Raw genomic sequence first — 19,153 nt, 5'->3', positions numbered from 1 at the left:
TAGTTAAATTGCTTACAGTTGTCTACCTTCAAAAGAAATCAGACCTGCTAGTAACAAATCAAAATCAAAGTCAAACAAACAATTAAAGCAGAAACCATCAAACTAAATATGCCGACACTTAGCAGATGCAGAGGTGGCAGGAAAGAAAGTAAGATTTCTTTGCTGTCATCACTACTCCCATGGTGCTGGGCGCTAAAATGGACTTTGTCTCATCGTGAGCTTTCCTCTGCCGTTGCTCTGGTTGTCTTTCCACTTACTTCATCAGCTCTGTAGTAAACGGTGGGGTTCTATGAGTTCTGCTTCTGGGAGAGGCTGCTTGGGTGAGGGGAGAGAGACTCTGTGTTGGCCATCTTGGGATGGCTGTTTTGCACCTGCCTTGTCCCTGCTTCCAGCCCTGGCAGTCTTCGTAAGGGAGCTGCTTCCAGAAGACTTCCTTGCCTTTTGGACTGAGGCAGAAGGCACAGAGGGAATGAAGAGGTTGTTATATCAGCTTTGGGGGTTGCTTTCGGGTATTTTTGCTTGAGCTTTATTGTTGAGCTTTATGCCCATTTACATTTTGATGTATATTATGTTAATTCTTTAGTGTTGCAGCGATTGTTCTTTTTATTATGTATGGTTGTTACGCTACAGTATTTGGACTGTTTATTTGAGCACAGAGTATTTGTGGAAAATGCAGCATATAAATAAATTGACTATTATTGGTAGTGATTATGTCACTGGGTGCTTGCACGCCCAGATGAATACCCATATAGTTACAAGAAGAAGAAGAAGAAAGAAGGCCAAATGAGCCTGGCTCCATAGTAATATCCCACTCTCTCACATAGTCCACTCAGGCGGCTCACTACGTGAGAGGGTCCCACACCTAGGTCCACTTAATGGATTGAAAGGATGTATAACTTGCCCTGAGAGGTTGAGACAGGGAGGAACAGGGAAATTGGCTACCAAAGGGGGCCAGTGGCTCCCGCTTCTTTGGTGTTTGCCAAAATTCGTGCCCCCCAGCTTTTGCCTCTGGTCTCCAGAGAGCTTTCAGAGTTCCTAGTGGTTGGAACCTGGCTTTCAGATGGCTGTTTCTGACTATGATCAATGCAATGTGGTGCCAGCCAGCCTCTAAGAAGATTCTTTGTGTTTCCCATGTATGGCCCTTTCTCTTGAAATTCCTTACCACTGGCATGCCCTTCCACCTGACATTTAATGCTTCTCTATTACCACATCCAAGTGCATCATTTCTGTCTGGCTTTTCCCAGTGGACCACCTTTCCCTTTCCTTCCTCATATATCATCAAAGATGAGAGCACATATCAAAGATAAGAGTGTAAGATTATGGCCATGGCTTAGTTTCTTTTTTATTTTGTTCAGTGCCTAGTGGATTTAGATGCTTTAAATTATAAGTAACCATCAACAATAATAATCTGATATTTTACCAAAGGAAAGCTAAGGATATTCAGATACTGATTTCAGTGCCCTGTATCAAATTGCATGGAGCTTAAATGGACTCATCTAAGGCAGACAGGCTTGGATGTGTAACAGGATTTAATTTCAATCTCGAGCCATTTGCTGTTCTTCACCTCCTTCCACATATTGAAAAGTGCACATTACAATTATTCTGGCAGGACAAATCATCTACTCTGAGGATGTGCAACAATTGCATAGATGACTGCAAGGTGTCAGTGAGTAAGACATTGCAAACACACATTTTGGAATTGACAAAGAACTAAAAATATAAAACTATAAGCTTTCAACTAGTTATAATTTTTTCTAGGACACGTAGTAAAAATCCATTGATATCTGTTCAGAAAAAACACACAGCCCTTAGCAGATTCAAAAATACATTCTGGTCCATATTTCTGTACAATGGAGATGAATCAATTAATGAATGCAGATATCTCTGCAATTAGTGCAAATTGCTCCTCTAATTCTCATTCAATTTAAATTTAACGATCAGTCCTGTAGAACAGAATCCAAACATGTGCCATTTTTATTTTTCCAGGGCACTGCATATAATTTATCAATCAGAAATGTGACTGATTATCATAAGACTACAACCACAAACAAAAAAATTCTGACTGAAGGGGGAATTCTAAGATTCAGGAGGAAGCTTGAGTTCAATTACAGCCTGCGTAACATTGTATTGATTGAAAATGATACATCTTGTTTTCTGTCTACCCCCTAATTACAGGCTGCATTAGTTAAATTAGAGAAAGTGTCAGAGTGAACTGGACTGGCCATTAGGGAGAAGACAAATCCCCATTCACATCACATTTGTACAAAAATCAACTAACTTGGAGATTCTTGGACAATTTTTATCTGGGTGGTGGTGGTGATGGTGGTGAGTGAAATATGGCTCTTGCCAATGAGTACAGATCTCATCCTAAAATAAGGCAGAATTCAATCACAGAGCATCACGTGAGTGCGTGAAGGAGCAATCATGGTTTGCTTTAACTTTGATTGGAATGTTAATGGCTAATGGGGGAAATAAGGATTTTTCCCTGTGTGAGAATGTGAAGGTTTGCCCAGTACAGAAACGTGAAGGCTGTTTTAGAATGTCAGTGTTTTTCCTTGCACATTTGTCTAAAGAGAGAGCAGAATAAAAAATAAAATTTCTCCTACCAGTGATTGATGGATATGCTATCTCTTTAAGTTCAACTGGCAAGTTGATGTTGCTTTGAGTATATAGGCCTCATGCTGGAATATTAACTGAAGTAGTGCTCAGATTTTGAGAGTCTTCCCTGCCTGGATTATCTCACTTGAAGGTACCATCATCAGGAAGTCATAAAGGCCAGTCTCCCTCCCTTCAGCCAGGTAGCATGATGAGGAGGTCACAAAGGCCAGTCTCTCTCCCTTCAGACAGGCAACATCATCAGGAGGTCACAATGGCCTGACTCTTTCCTTCAAGGAGGCAGCATCAGCATGTGGATAGAATTCTTTTTTCTCTCTATCTGAGGCAGACATAACATATTCTCTCTTTTTGAGGAATGCAGCTGAATATGGGTACAGTGGCTCTCTCTCTCTCTCTCTCTCTGGTGACCTTCCAATCCTCTAGTAAGGTCACTATTGGTGAAAGCCTTCTTATTTTTGTTGGAAGATCACACCCAGTGAATTGTCAGCCAGTGATTTGCCTATTAGCCCTAGTACAGGGGTAGCCAGTGTGGTGTCCTCCAGATGTTTTGGACTACAACTCCCACCAGCCACCGCCAGCATGGCGAAGGATGATGGGAGCTAAGTCTACAACATCAAAAGGACATCAGGTTATTTACCTCTGCCTCAGTACTTCATTTTTTGTCACCCCTATTTGACTTAGTTCTTCAGATACCATCCTTAAAGAGGATGTGTTGCGAGTCTTCCATGCCTGAGCTGTACCACGTCAGAACTGCATGGCAGGGGCCATATGATAAAACAGATTGCCATCATTGTGTACTATCTGTGTGATTTTGCCAGGGGATAGGATAGGCTGCCTCACTATTAAGCTCACACTTTTGCTCCACTTTTTGTAGTGTGGGATTAAGTTAGGGAGACGGCCACAGAAAGATTGCTGTTGCTGCTACCTGCCCATTCGGGCTTGTATACTTGGTGGATGGGGCTGCTTATCCCTGTTGCATTTTGGATCCGCTGGTCATTATTACAGTTCCCATATGTTTGTCATTTTAGTTTATACTGATGCTTTGAGAGGATATCTTATGTAACTGCTTTGTGCTGCTTTAAAAATATTTTTTTAAAATACATTTTTGGCGATGTTTTTATCATGTTGCAAACTGCTCAGAGATTGCTGTGACATATGGAGCAGTATATGCATGACCTAAATTAATAAAGTGTTTCTCCAGATCAAGACCTGAGGAGGGATGGGACAGAAATGGAAAAAAATAAATTAAAAACTATATATATCCTTCTACCTGACATGCGTTTATTATCTTTTTAATGTGTAGGAATCTTTTTTTCACAGAAGAGGATTTTATCATATGAAACCCCAACTGCAGCCTGAAGTTTTACAGCCCAGCTATAGGTACATATAGCTGGATTGGCTCGCTGAATGGGTTGGATCTTCTATGGTAGCTTCCTGGGGGAGGTGGGTCGCTGTTGCTTACTGGAAGAGGTAAGGGGAGGAGCAAGTCATTGGGAAGGTCGGCACAGTGCAAACACACCAGCAGGTGAGCTGGATTGGTTTTGTCGGTGCATTTACACTATACCAACCTCCTTGCCCCTCCCCTCTCTTTCCCAGCAAGCAACAGCAAGCCACTTCTTGGGATCTTCTGCCCCATCTGGCCAGCTGCTTCTGGAACTAGGCCTTAGTGAAGGCATTCAATGGAGAGGGGTGGATTGTGTTATTATTCAACAAATGGAAGTTCTCTTATAGCAGGAATTCACTGGTCCTGAGATTACTACTCCTTAGCCAAGTTTTCATTTCTTCCTTGAATCATATTGCTAATCAGGAGATCCAGAAAAGAATAAAGAGTCATTATTACCTTATACTTTAACTTTAGAAGGTACCCCCCCACACACACATGTTTGTCCAGTACCTGATCAGAAGGAAGAAAATTGGTTTGTGCAAAAAGCAGGTTCATTGTGCGTGGTTTATAGATGGTTCTGCTCAGGTGTTCCAAAGAAATGGGATAAAATAAAAAATGGACTCTTGTTTCTTCAGTGATTTTCCACATAGTGCCCGTCATACAAGCTTGCCAATATGCCAAAACATAGCATTCTGTCACTGTTTTGACTTCATAGTTGTTTGCTGCCTCTCTCATCAGAACACCAAGGTTTTTCATTCTGCTAGCTCCAGAATTATAAGGGATACAGAAGCGCAAGCAGCTTTTGCCCAGAAATGAAATAAACCTGGCATATTTCAGTCATTTTGTTCATAATGGTTGCTGCTCTGCCCTGCCTCCTTTATGCCATAGTTACTGCATCTGTAGGCCTAACCAGGACCAAACTAACCCAAACTGCATAATTTGATTTAAAGAGAAATGACTGTCCCTTGGTTACCAATGATTTTTTTAATACAGCGACACTGATGCCAAGAGCTGTCACCTAGAGTCCAGCATTCCATGAAATCATAAGCAGGAAAAGTAGTCATTGGACTCTGTATTTGCTCCAAAGTCTCCATGGGGCTTCTTTTTCTTCTCCTCAGTATGTTGCTCCCCACCACACAGAGAGATGGGCTTGCAAAGTGTCAGAGGGTTGGAGTCAGGGTTAAATTCCTGACCTGCAGATGTCCTGGCTTGCAAAGTAGAGGGCTTTTGTCCTGTCCAGAGCCGAAAGAATGAGGCTGGAGTGTGTGTGTGAGTAAATCTCATTTTATTAGAGTAATGGATACATCAAAGGCATTGCGCTTCATAGGAAACCCTACGCTAACTCACTGAAATCCCTAACTAAACTCTAGACATGCTCTGCAGTGTGTGAAGGAAGTTGACTCAATGACCCCCCACTGCGGGCGGCAGGCTTATATAGGAAATGTTTTTGAACGTAATCTCTGACTCCTTCGTAATTCCTGTCTTTGCCCTGTCCGTTTCTCGCGCCGGCAGGAACGAGGAGACAGGGGATGCTGTTGATGTTTGGCTGTTCTTGCATGAAACAACATGTTACGTTGGATGTAAGATGGTAAAGAAGCATCACAGAGGCTTGAGAAAGTTTTAAGAGTCTTTACTAAGACATTATGGCCTAAGGCATTTAAAGCAGATACATGTAGAGTTTCACCCCCCTTCAAGATAGAACTAGGTAGAACTGCTTGCTTCAAAGACACACAGAAGAAGAAAGAACTAACAGCATGCTGTCACAACTTTCCCAGCTGTTATCTCCCGTTACCATGACAACCTGTCCGGCCTTGAATGTCTGCTCTCTCAGGCCAGCATAGCTGATAACACAGAACCATTCCCATACATCTTGAAACATTTCAGACTTGATAAAAAAAACACATTGGTAGTACGGCCTAGTAAGCCAACATTCTCCCCTTTCATCATGTCTGTAAATCCATTACAACATTTCTACAATACAAAGGTAATACATTTCAATACATTGCATCATACAGATTCAGTTTACATTTCAGTACAGCTCAGAACATCTCTGTACATTTAGCTAGAACTTTATTCAATCAAACTTTGGCTGAACACAAGTCAGATACAATGTCTCAGGATCCATTTCAACCTCCTTATGCATTCCAGGGCTGGTTATTAATCCTACCGTGAATCTATCAGGCGGTTTGCCAATGTTAGATCTCTGAGAACGTCTCAAAGGCACTAGAGCTTCTGCTCTCTCAGCCCCCCCATTTGAGCTGGTGCTTGGTACAGCCTGCGTAGGACATTCCATTTCCTCAGCCTTGCGTTTCTTTGATCTTCGTTTCCCACAAATGAGTTCATTTAATGCATCCCTAAGTGGAATTTGTGTGCCTTCCACTTTTATGTCAAGGTTTGGTTTAAATGTTTGTGCTTGTGTTTGTGCTTGTGTGTCAGCTGACCCTGTAAGAATGACTGTTTGCCATTGATCACAAGGCTTTTCTGCAACTTTAATGCTTCTGCTCAGAATTAATTGCTGTGTTTCTGGAATCCAAACTCTGAAATATGCATTCTGAAACCCCAGAACATATCCCTGTTGTGCTCTGGGTGCAAGTTTGCCCCTTCTTTTTCCCTGTGGAATGTGGATCCAGCATCTAGCTCCAAATTTCTGAATGTGTTGCACTTTTGGCTTTCTCCCAGTGAGTTTCTCATAAGGTGACATTCCAAGTGCACTGTGTAACACCCTGTTGTGAATGTAATTCGCATACATAATTGCCTCTGTCCAGAAAGAATTCCCTAAACTGGAATCCATTAACATGGCTCTCATTGCTTCCTGAAGCACCCTGTTTTTTCTCTCAGCAGTTCCGTTAGAAGGTTTAAGTGCTATTTTCTTACTTGCCAGCACTTCATGCAATGCTTTACTCATGAATTCCTCCCCCTGGTCTGAGCGTATAGCCCCCACCGTGATGCCATGTTGAGTTTCGATTCTCTTAATGAACAGTTTCAGCTTCTGCTCAGCTTCACTTTTACGCTTGAGCAAATAAAGATGAGTGTATCTCGAAAAATCATCTACCACTACCATAAAGAACCTCGCACCTCCTCGTGAAGTGTTTATTGGCCCTGATAAATCAACATGAATGAGTTCATAGGGAGCTGATGTGGTCCTTTCAGCCTCCCGGTTTATGGGTGCAATTGTCATTTTCGCTTTATGGCAAGCATCACAATCCATCATTAACTGCCCACAGTCTTTCAAACGCATGTTTTCACTATGCATTGGGGTTTTCTTTATCGTGTCAAAGTTTGCATGCCCCAGCCTCTGATGCCATTCATGGACGCAGCCTTGATGTGTCTGTGCCTCAGCGTTTAACACAGCACACCCTGCTTGACTGCTCTTTATTACAAACTGGGAATCATTCAGGCTTCCCTGCAAGCACACTTAATCTCCCCTCATTACATAACATTTGTCTCTGTCAAAACACTGAAAACCCACAACCGGTCAGTTTTCTCACAGACAACATGTTATGAGACAGTTCTGGTACAAACAAACAATCTGACAGTATTCCAAGCTTATCAAATCTCACCAGTCCTCGAGCCTCCACATTTTTCCGCGATCCATCCGCTAGTTGAACAAAGTCCTGCTCATCTGTAGACGAATAAAACAAACTCCTGTCTGTAATTAATATATGGCTCGCACCGCTGTCAAGAATCCAGTCAACAGGTCCTAAATCTTGAGACTTCTGTTTACAAACAAAGTTCACACTGCCGCTATGCATCTTCCAGCCTCCGTCCCTGGAGTTTCGCTAGACTGCACAGTCTTTCTGGAGATGCCCACGAGCCCCGCAAATATAACAAGCCTTTAGCCGCTGCTGCTCCTGCTTGTAATCCTGCTTGCTTCCGACTGCCTCCCTCAGCACGGCACTTTTCTTCTCCTCTTGTCTCCGCTGCCATTCCTGGCTCAACTTTTCTTCAATAAACGCAACATTGAGCCCCCCATCGGGCATGGCTTCAGTTCCCATAACAAAATTATTCCAACTCCCATCGAGTGAAGCCAGGATCAAATAGGTCTTCTGAAGCTCACTGTGTTCGACGGCTCGGTCCGTCAGCTCTGCAAACAAGCGTCTGAATTCCGTGAGATGCTCACTCATTTCGCACTCACCCGTGAAGCGCATCTGGTACAGCTTCCGTGCCAAACACAATCTAGATCCCGCAGTCTGTTGCACATGAAGGGCCTCCAACACATCCCACATCTGTTTGGCGTTTGTAACATCTCTCACGTGTAGCAGTTGAGAGTCTGATAGAGCCAGAGTAATAAAAGCTTGCGCCCTCTCATCGTTCCGTGTCCAGGCTGCTGTAAGGAGTGCAGGGGGTGTACCTTCAATAGCTTCCCATAAATCCTCTTTTATTAGGAAAGCACGCATCCTTGGCTTCCAACTGCCATAATTCTTTTCATTAAGTCGTTCCATCGGCAAGCCTCCAGACAAGTGTACAGCCATCTTTGCTCACCTCTGTCTGGCACAATCAATCAATCAATCAATCAATCAATCAATCAATCAATCAATCAATCAATCAATCTTTATTGATACAGTCATAGACCAAAAGACATTTATAAATAAAACTACATACATTTATAATAAAAGGTTACAAAGTTGCAGTCATGTTAAAACAGTAAAACAATAAAACAACAAGGAAAACAGTTACAGTAGGGTGGCGGAAGCTTCTGAAGGGATAGATGCCTTCTGAATTGATTGAGCCGCGAAAATATATTTAGCAACTGACAAGATAGTATCCTTATTAGCTGCTGACAAAAGATGTAAAAGTAAACAGTTAAGCGGTTTGTAGGGGTATTTATTTATGATGGGGGTTATGAATTTGGAGCGAATATCGTCATATAGGGCGCACTCAAAGATGACATGAGAGAGAGTTTCTATGGCGCTGACACCACAAAGGCATAATCGGTTTGCATATGGGATACGTTTAAATCTCCCTTCAAGTAAGGCAGAGATAAGACAGTTAAATCTAGCCTTTGTAAAGGCTAGATGATATTTGGGGATCGTAAGAGTTTCCAGATAAGGGGCACTGAGCATAGGCACAAAGCTCAGACCAAAGTGAATAGGAGAGCAGGTCGAGGTGGCTGCAGTTATGGAGCGTTGGAAGTCCATATCGTTAATACGAGTCCGGATAGAATGTTTAACTGTCTCTGGAGCGAGGGACATCAGATGTTCAATTGAGAGGCCAATACTTGCAAGGTAATTTGTAAACGTACGGGCCCATTTCGAGGTAAAAGAGTCTTCCCAGAGTAAAGGGAGATAGCCAGTAGATTTTTCATAAGACATTTTAAACCAGAAATTTAGGGCGGCCAACCACGCTTGGGACTCAAGTGAGACTAGGCCAGATTCTAACCTAAGGACCGCCGCAGGAACGCACCTGGGAACGCCAAAAATTTGTCTGAGAAACAAGGAGAGAACTGCCTCCGCAGAAGAGTTGAAGGCGCCAATCCATAAAGGTACCCCGTAGAGAAGTTGAGAAATAGTTTTGGATCTAAAAACCTTTAGGGCTGCCGGAATGTATTGTCCTCCTTTAGTGAAGAAGAACCTTCGAATACCACTGGCTGAGTTGCGAGCAGTAGAAATAGCCCCTCGGATATGGGGATTCCAGGACAGAGAGGAATGAAAAAGTATACCAAGGTATTTGAAATGAGAAACCTGTTCTATTTTATGGGTATTAATTGTCCATGCGTGAGCAGGAGAGTGCTTGGCAAAAGCTAAGATCTTAGTTTTGGAAAAGTTTATAGATAGTTTGTTATCATGACAGAAACTCATAAAAGCTTTAGTTAGGCGTTTGAGTCCTACTTTAGAAACAGAAAGGAGAACAGCGTCATCTGCATACAATAACAAGGGACAATGCAGGTTTGCTAACTTAGGGGGGTGAAAGTCCGGGGATTGACAATAAAGGGACAGATCATTCATGAAAAAATTAAATAAAAGTGGGGCTAGTATGCAGCCTTGTCTAACTCCTTTTGTTGTAGTAATGGGGTTTGTGAGATGACCTTCACGACTACATCTAACCCGAAAGGATGTGTGGTGGTGCAGACGGCTAATTAAGAAGAGGAGTCTCTTGTCGATCGTAGATTTTGCGAGTTTCGCCCATAGTATCTCCCTAGGGATGGAATCAAAAGCCGATTTCAAGTCGACAAAGGCAACAAACAGGCCGTTACCCCAGCGGTTCTTGTATTTTTCAGCTAAGTGATTTAAAATCACACAGTGTTCTATCCCAGACCTACCTTTCCGGAAAGCTGCCTGCTCCCTCCCAAGGATATTATCCTCCTCCAACCAAGATGAGAGTCTCTCTTTTAAGTAGCAGGCATATAGTTTGCCAATAATGGAAAGGAGGCTAATTGGGCGGTAATTTGCTGGGTCCTCTTTGTTCCCTTTTTTAAATATAGGGATAACTATGGATTCAAGCCAAGACTCAGAGAAGCATCCAGAATTATTGATCAGAGTAAAGAAATTTGCTAGAAGAGGGGCCCACCAAGCTTGGTGCGCCTTCAACATTTCAGAAAGTATATTATCAGGTCCAGGAGCTTTGCCGGATTTCAAACTAGCAATCAAATCAATAATTTCTTTTTGGGTTACAGGTGGCCAAGTGGGAAGATTTGTTAAATTATCAATAAAGGAAACAGCATTTACAGTCTCGTTGTTTGCAGAAAAATATTTCTCCCAGAGGTATGGGGAAATGTGGCAAGGGGCCGGATTTAGTGGGCTCATAGAACCAGAAATCAGCTCCCAAAAACACTTCGAATTATTTGATCTGGAAGCTTGAATTAAGGCTTCCCAATCTTCATGCATCACCTGCCTTTTTTTGATGACTATCATATGCTTGTAGTATTTTTTGATAATAAAATACTCAGGGGGGAGGGTAGTTAAATTTTGGTGTCGATATTGATGGTATAGCCGTCTCAGCTGTTTCTTAGCATCAAGACAGTCCTTATCAAACCATCTGGGAAACCAGTGGTAGGAGGAGCCCTAAAGGAAGAAGATGGTGGGATAATAGAGGCTTTAAGTTTGGTAATTAAGGAGTTATACACTATTGACGCTAAATATGAATCAGAAGCATGCATGATCTCCCTCTGTAAGGACAGGGCAGAGGGGGAAGTGAGAAATAAGGCCACATTAGAGGCTACTGTGGGAGTCCAAAATGTCCTTTTATGGGTAGGGTGGATTAGATTTGCCATTGGTTTATGGGTAAGGAGCAAGTGACCGTGTTCTGGTAGATAAAAGGAAAAGGTAAGGGGAAGGTGATCACTATCCTGTCTGGAGCCGACAGAAAAGTCCAAAATAAACCTGAACAGGGAATGCGAGATCAAGGCATAATCGATGACACTGCACCTGAGGCCAGAGATGTAGGTAAATTCCGCACATGAATCTATCTGCTTATGACCGTTCAACATTATTAGGCTGTGTCTAGCAAGGAATCGGTATAAACATATTCCACCATAATTTATCTTGGGGTCCTTGGAAGTCCTAGCATAGCCTGGGAGGTATGGGGCGGTGTCCTCGCCCCCCCAGAGGTTTGAAGCAAATAGCGCAAGGCACAATCAATCAAGCTGCCCTCTGGATTTCCGTCTGCCGTTCAGACCAGCCACTTACTCCTGTGTAACGTGCTTTGGATCTGGGCCCATTACCCTGTTGATGTTTGGCGGTTCTTGCGTGAAACAACACATTACATTGGATGTAAGATGGTAAAGAAGCATCACAGAGGCTTGAGAAAGTTTTAAGAGTCTTTACTAAGACATTATGGCCTAAGGCATTTAAAGCAGATACATGTAGAGTTTCACCCCCCTTCAAGATAGAACTAGGTAGAACTGCTTGCTTCAAAGACACACAGAAGAAGAAAGAACTAACAGCATGCTGTCACAACTTTCCCAGCTGTTATCTCCCGTTACCATGACAACCTGTCCGGCCTTGAATGTCTGCTCTCTCAGGCCAGCATAGCTGATAACACAGAACCATTCCCATACATCTTAAAACATTTCAGACTTGATAAAAAAAACACATTGGTAGTACGGCCTAGTAAGCCAACATTCTCCCCTTTCATCATGTCTGTAAATCCATTACAACATTTCTACAATACAAAGGTAATACATTTCAATACATTGCATCATACAGATTCAGTTTACATTTCAGTACAGCTCAGAACATCTCTGTACATTTAGCTAGAACTTTATTCAATCAAACTTTGGCTGAACACAAGTCAGATACAATGTCTCAGGATCCATTTCAACCTCCTTATGCATTCCAGGGCTGGTTATTAATCCTACCGTGAATCTATCAGGCGGTTTGCCAATGTTAGATCTCTGAGAACGTCTCAAAGGCACTAGAGCTTCTGCTCTCTCAGCCCCCCCATTTGAGCTGGTGCTTGGTACAGCCTGCGTAGGACATTCCATTTCCTCAGCCTTGCATTTCTTTGGTCTTCGTTTCCCACAAATGAGTTCATTTAATGCATCCCTAAGTGGAATTTGTGTGCCTTCCACTTTTATGTCAAGGTTTGGTTTAAATGTTTGTGCTTGTGTTTGTGCTTGTGTGTCAGCTGACCCTGTAAGAAAGACTGTTTGCCTTTGATCCCAAGGCTTTTCTGCAACTTTAATGCTTCTGCTCAGAATTAATTGCTGTGTTTCTGGAATCCAAACTCTGAAATATGCATTCTGAAACCCCAGAACATATCCCTGTTGTGCTCTGGGTGCAAGTTTGCCCCTTCTTTTTCCCTGTGGAATGTGGATCCAGCATCTAGCTCCAAATTTCTGAATGTGTTGCACTTTTGGCTTTCTCCCAGTGAGTTTCTCATAAGGTGACATTCCAAGTGCACTGTGTAACACCCTGTTGTGAATGTAATTCGCATACATAATTGCCTCTGCCCAGAAAGAATTCCCTAAACTGGAATCCATTAACATGGCTCTCATTGCTTCCTGAAGCACCCTGTTTTTTCTCTCAGCAGTTCCGTTAGAAGGTTTAAGTGCTATTTTCTTACTTGCCAGCACTTCATGCAATGCTTTACTCATGAATTCCTCCCCCTGGTCTGAGCGTATAGCCCCCACCGTGATGCCATGTTGAGTTTCGATTCTCTTAATGAACAGTTTCAGCTTCTGCTCAGCTTCACTTTTATGCTTGAGCAAATAAAGATGAGTGTATCTCGAAAAATCATCTACCACTACCATAAAGAACCTCGCACCTCCTCGTGAAGTGTTTATTGGCCCTGATAAATCAACATGAATGAGTTCATAGGGAGCTGATGTGGTCCTTTCAGCCTCCCGGTTTATGGGTGCAATTGTCATTTTCGCTTTATGGCAAGCATCACAATCCATCATTAACTGCCCACAGTCTTTCAAACGCATGTTTTCACTATGCATTGGGGTTTTCTTTATCGTGTCAAAGTTTGCATGCCCCAGCCTCTGATGCCATTCATGGACGCAGCCTTGATGTGTCTGTGCCTCAGCGTTTAACACAGCACACCCTGCTTGACTGCTCTTTATTACAAACTGGGAATCATTCAGGCTTCCCTGCAAGCACACTTAATCTCCCCTCATTACATAACATTTGTCTCTGTCAAACAACACTGAAAACCCACAACCGGTCAGTTTTCTCACAGACAACATGTTATGAGACAGTTCTGGTACAAACAAACAATCTGACAGTATTCCAAGCTTATCAAATCTCACCAGTCCTCGAGCCTCCACATTTTTCCGCGATCCATCCGCTAGTTGAACAAAGTCCTGCTCATCTGTAGACGAATAAAACAAACTCCTGTCTGTAATTAATATATGGCTCGCACCGCTGTCAAGAATCCAGTCAACAGGTCCTAAATCTTGAGACTTCTGTTTACAAACAAAGTTCACACTGCCGCTATGCATCTTCCAGCCTCCGTCCCTGGAGTTTCGCTTGACTGCACAGTCTTTCTGGAGATGCCCACGAGCCCCGCAAATATAACAAGCCTTTAGCCGCTGCTGCTCCTGCTTGTAATCCTGCTTGCTTCCGACTGCCTCCCTCAGCACGGCACTTTTCTTCTCCTCTTGTCTCCGCTGCCATTCCTGGCTCAACTTTTCTTCAATAAACGCAACATTGAGCCCCCCATCGGGCATGGCTTCAATCCCCATAACAAAATTATTCCAACTCCCATCGAGTGAAGCCAGGATCAAATAGGTCTTCTGAAGTTCACTGTGTTCGACGGCTCGGTCCGTCAGCTCTGCAAACAAGCGTCTGAATTCCGTGAGATGCTCACTCATTTCGCACTCACCCGTGAAGCGCATCTGGTACAGCTTCCGTGCCAAACACAATCTAGATCCCGCAGTCTGTTGCACATGAAGGGCCTCCAACACATCCCACATCTGTTTGGCGTTTGTAACATCTCTCACGTGTAGCAGTTGAGAGTCTGATAGAGCCAGAGTAATAAAAGCTTGCGCCCTCTCATCGTTCCGTGTCCAGGCTGCTGTAAGGAGTGCAGGGGGTGTACCTTCAATAGCTTCCCATAAATCCTCTTTTATTAGGAAAGCACGCATCCTTGGCTTCCAACTGCCATAATTCTTTTCATTAAGTCGTTCCATTGGCAAGCCTCCAGACAAGTGTACAGCCATCTTTGCTCACCTCTGTCTGGCACAATCAATCAAGCTGCCCTCTGGATTTCCGTCTGCCGTTCAGACCAGCCACTTACTCCTGTGTAACGCGCTTTGGATCTGGGCCCATTACCCTGTTGATGTTTGGCGGTTCTTGCGTGAAACAACACATTGTGTTGGATGTAAGATGGTAAAGAAGCATCACAGAGGCTTGAGAAAGTTTTAAAGTCTTTACTAAGACATTATGGCCTAAGGCATTTAAAGCAGATACATGTAGAGTTTCACCCCCCTTCAAGATAGAACTAGGTAGAACTGCTTGCTTCAAAGACACACAGAAGAAGAAAGAACTAACAGCATGCTGTCACAACTTTCCCAGCTGTTATCTCCCGTTACCATGACAACCTGTCCGGCCTTGAATGTCTGCTCTCTCAGGCCAGCATAGCTGATAACACAGAACCATTCCCATACATCTTGAAACATTTCAGACTTGATGAAAAAAAACACATTGGTAGTACGGCATCCAACTGCTCATCAGAAGACACCTGCTCGCGAGCAACAGGCTCGAGGTCAGAGGGTGGTGCTGCACTGGAATCTTCCTGGGAACTGCTTGGAAAAGGAGGAGCTGGCACTGACTCCGAAACTTCCCCCCACTCGTCCTCTGCATCAACTGGGGGCGGCGCGCTCGGCTCCTCGGGAAGGGCATTACTCATGGGAACTGGCTGAAGAGCAGGCTGCCCCCTCCTGTTTGCTCCTGCTCAGACACAACAATCTCCAACTCTGCTTCTTCTGGCTGCGGAGGTGCCTGAAACTCATGCCTCCCCCTTTCCTGTGCCTCCTGAGGTGGCTGCAGTGTAACAGTTTTTTTTAAATCACGAGTTTCACAAAACATTACTCACTGGGAACATTGTGATCCATAGCAGTAGAGCAGCCGGTGCCTTGTTGCAGTGCCACAGAGTTGCCCTACTGGCAGAGATGTTGTTGCCGCTTACCAGGATGTGGTGGGGTGGAGCAGCAGTGAAGTGAGGACTCTGGGTGCACTGGCAGGAATGACACCCAACCCCACCCTGTGACAATGATGCCACTGTTGGGAGGGCAGCTCCCTTGTGCTGATCACTCCTGCATAGTGGTGGTTTAAAACAGGCCCCTATGCACACCTCCCAGTACTCATCTGAATATCTGCACCAGCCTCTCATTGGCTCTCTCGTTACTGTGCATCGTTTTCATGTAACCAATGCCTGTCCTCAGTTGAGTGCATCCAATAGGCCAGCATCCCTCCTGTTTGTCCTGGATTTAACATCTCTCGTGCTGAAAGATAAATTGCTCTTCATCTGTTGCCTTGTGAATGAGAGGGGACTGACAATTAAAAGTCTGAATAATCTTCCAACTGCAGCAGGTGTTTTCGTGTGGTTCTAATTTATGGCTTTCACTTTGAGTTTCCATCTGATAGGTGGTACCTGTCTTTTCTTCAGGAGCAGCGCCTCTTCTAAATTAGATTGAGAAGCTCATTGTTTAGGAGCAATGCTGATCTGGTATGCACAGAAAATTAATGCTCCTGCGCACATCAGATTTTCTGCTCAGTTGCTTGTGAATTCATCCTGGGCTCAGACGCATTCATGATGAAAAAGGGACCAAGGTCAAATACAATCATATGGGTCTGTCTAAATACACCTCTTCAGCATGGCATGTTTTACATTTCTGAATGAAGCACAAGAGCAAAGGGTTGTGTGTTTTCCTTTGTAAAGGACTGATCTTAGAAACGGTAACACTTGAAGGAAATATTAAATAAGAGGGATGAAGCATGCAGCTAGTTCTAATAAAAGAGCCCTGAATATAATACTACCAGTTCGCATTTATATAGCTAAGCGTTCAAACTAAGTCCTTCATATATACTATCTTAGTAGTCAAAACAACACCCCTATAAGGAAGGCTGGTTCATTAATGTCATGGATGAATCTGTAAAGTTTGGTTTCTCTCAGTTTTTCATTTTCCAATCTTATATTGAATTCTCCACATTTCTGCATCATTTTGCAATTTTTTAAAAGAAGTCATAGAAACCCATTAGCATTAATGCATATTTCTCTGAATGTACACATTTTGATACACAATTTTGCCTAATAAACACATTTTGCTAGCAGATTTCCGTAATCGTCTGCACTTTTGCCTGTCATTTCGGCTAATATATACATTTTTATGCACACTTTTTGCTTAATGTACACATTTTTGTGAATATGATTTGATTGGAGTACTGCATCACAAAAGTTGGAGAAGCACAGATTTTGAAGGATTGTTACACTTTTGTTCACATACTGTTCTGGAAAGTGTGAATTTGGTGGGTTTGAAATACAATGCAAACTGAGAAGAATTTCTCCACCTTTTTAAACTGCAGCTGGGGATGTGCCACCTCGATGCTTGTGCTCTGTGCCCTGCCATGCTCACCTCTGACAATCCCATACACTGATAGTAAAACAACATCTTTATTAGCACCAGCCCAAAATCACAAAGAGCATGAGCTTTCAGGTTCACCAGAACTCTTATTCTGGATGTTAAGCAAAACAAACAAAACTCAAAACAAAATAAAACAAAAAAATGTGTTGGGGGAGAAAATCACATTGCTGGGCACGATGGAAGCCTTCATCTGGAGTTTGTTGTGAAAAAGAAAGGCCTCGTTAAGAGTCCCCCCAATTCCCTACTAAAGAACCTTACTAGCATAAAAAAAAGTCTGCTTTCAATTTGCATGCCCATTGATTTCACAGTTCTTCGAGGAGCTATCCAAGGTGCTGAACCTATTTTGGGAATAGGGTTCAACACCTTGGACAACTCCTTGAAAGTTCAGACTAAAACACAGAGTAGATTCCACTGTCCCACTGACATGGAGCCACCAACCGCCACTGCTGTGATTAAAATGATCTCCAGGCAAATCAATCAACAAAAGCTTTTGTTGATTTATCTACTAATTGAAACTTTCCGCCTAGTGAAAACACTATGTTTTTAAGACTGCTGGCTACTAATATCACAGGGTAGTTTTAGCACACAGATGGCTAATCTGTGGCCCTCCAGATGTTCCTATCATTCCTCAACATTGGCTATGCTGGCTGGGGTTGATGGGAGCTAAGAGTCCAAAACTTATGAATGGTCACAGGTTAGCCACTAAATCTAAAGCAGGGGGTGGCTGCCATTTCACTTGCTTTTGTGGAATAAACAGATGAGCTTTATGGATTCCCATTCCATACATCCTAAAAATATCTTTCTTTTTTTTACAAAAAAATCTAACTAAGTTTAGTTTTCAAATGCAGTTTGCCTCTTCAGCCTTGAGGTTTCTGCAGCAAAAATGGCAGAGAAAAATGTATGATTCTTTTGTACGTTCACACCCACTTAGTTCCTTTAGATCCAAATGGAGCTAAGTGATTGTGAACATACAAAAGAATCATGTGTTTTTCTCAGTTGTTTTTGCTGCAGCAGCTCCCAAAGGCAAATAGCCAAACTTGCTTTTAAAAATGAACCCTATTTAGATAAAGAAAGGCCTCAGTGCCCCATTTCTAGAGGGCATGGCATGGGGATTCATAAAGCTTATCCATTTGCATAACAAAAGCAGGTGAAATGACAGCATGCTCTGGAATTGGCCTTGCCACTGGCAGCAATACATTCTCTCCCAGAATGGTTCAGATGAGATTATTGTGGTCGCAGGCAGACGCTGGCAAAACAAGCTGAAAGAGAGCTGTTTTGTTTGTGAGTATAGATGAGAGCTGGCGGTGGCACTGTTCCTTCTGCATTCCGCCGGCTGCTATAACAACATCATCATTGCTGAGTGCTATGGAGCGACTGCCAAGACAAACACATCCTCTCTCTGCCTCTTCAGTGAGTCACCTCCACCTTAGGCTGCGTACAAGTTGTGTGTTAATGTGCATTCAGTGCAGGATGCAGGCACATTTTTGGGGTGCTGTGCACACAACATTGTCCCCATGTCGTCCTTATCCTACATTTTTAATTGACCGAAAGTGCTTTTTGCTGGATTTATTTATTTATTTATCATTTGATTTATATCCCACCCTTCCTCCCAGCAGGAGCCCAGGGCGGCAAACAAAGCGCTAAAAACACTTGAAAACATCATAAAAACAGATCTTAAAATACATTAAAACAAAACAGCGTTAAAAACACTTAAATAGTTTTTAAAAGGGTTAAAAACATTATTAAAAAACACATTAAGCCATTCTAACGCAGACGCAGACTGGGATAGGTCTCAACCTAAAAGGCTTGTTGAAAGAGGAAAGTCTCCAAAAGACACCGAAAAGATAGCAGAGATGGCACCTGCCTAATATTCAAAGGGAGGGAATTCCACAGGGTAGGTGCCACCACACTAAAGGTCCATTTCCTATATTGTGCAGAAAGAACTTCCTGATTGGATGGTATCTGCAGGAGGCCCTCACCTGCAGAGCGCAGTGATCGACTGGGTATATAAGGGGTAAGACGGTCTTTCAGGTATCCTGGTCCCAAGCTGCATAGGGCTTTGTACACCAAAACTAGAACCTTGAACTTGGCCCGGTAGCAAATGGGTAGCCAGTGCAATTCTTTCA

Source organism: Rhineura floridana, chromosome 1, assembly GCF_030035675.1.
Source record: "Rhineura floridana isolate rRhiFlo1 chromosome 1, rRhiFlo1.hap2, whole genome shotgun sequence".
Taxonomy (NCBI): Eukaryota; Metazoa; Chordata; class Lepidosauria; order Squamata; family Rhineuridae; genus Rhineura; species Rhineura floridana.
The sequence above is the reverse complement of the archived record's forward strand: the minus strand, read 5'-3'. Positions refer to the sequence as shown.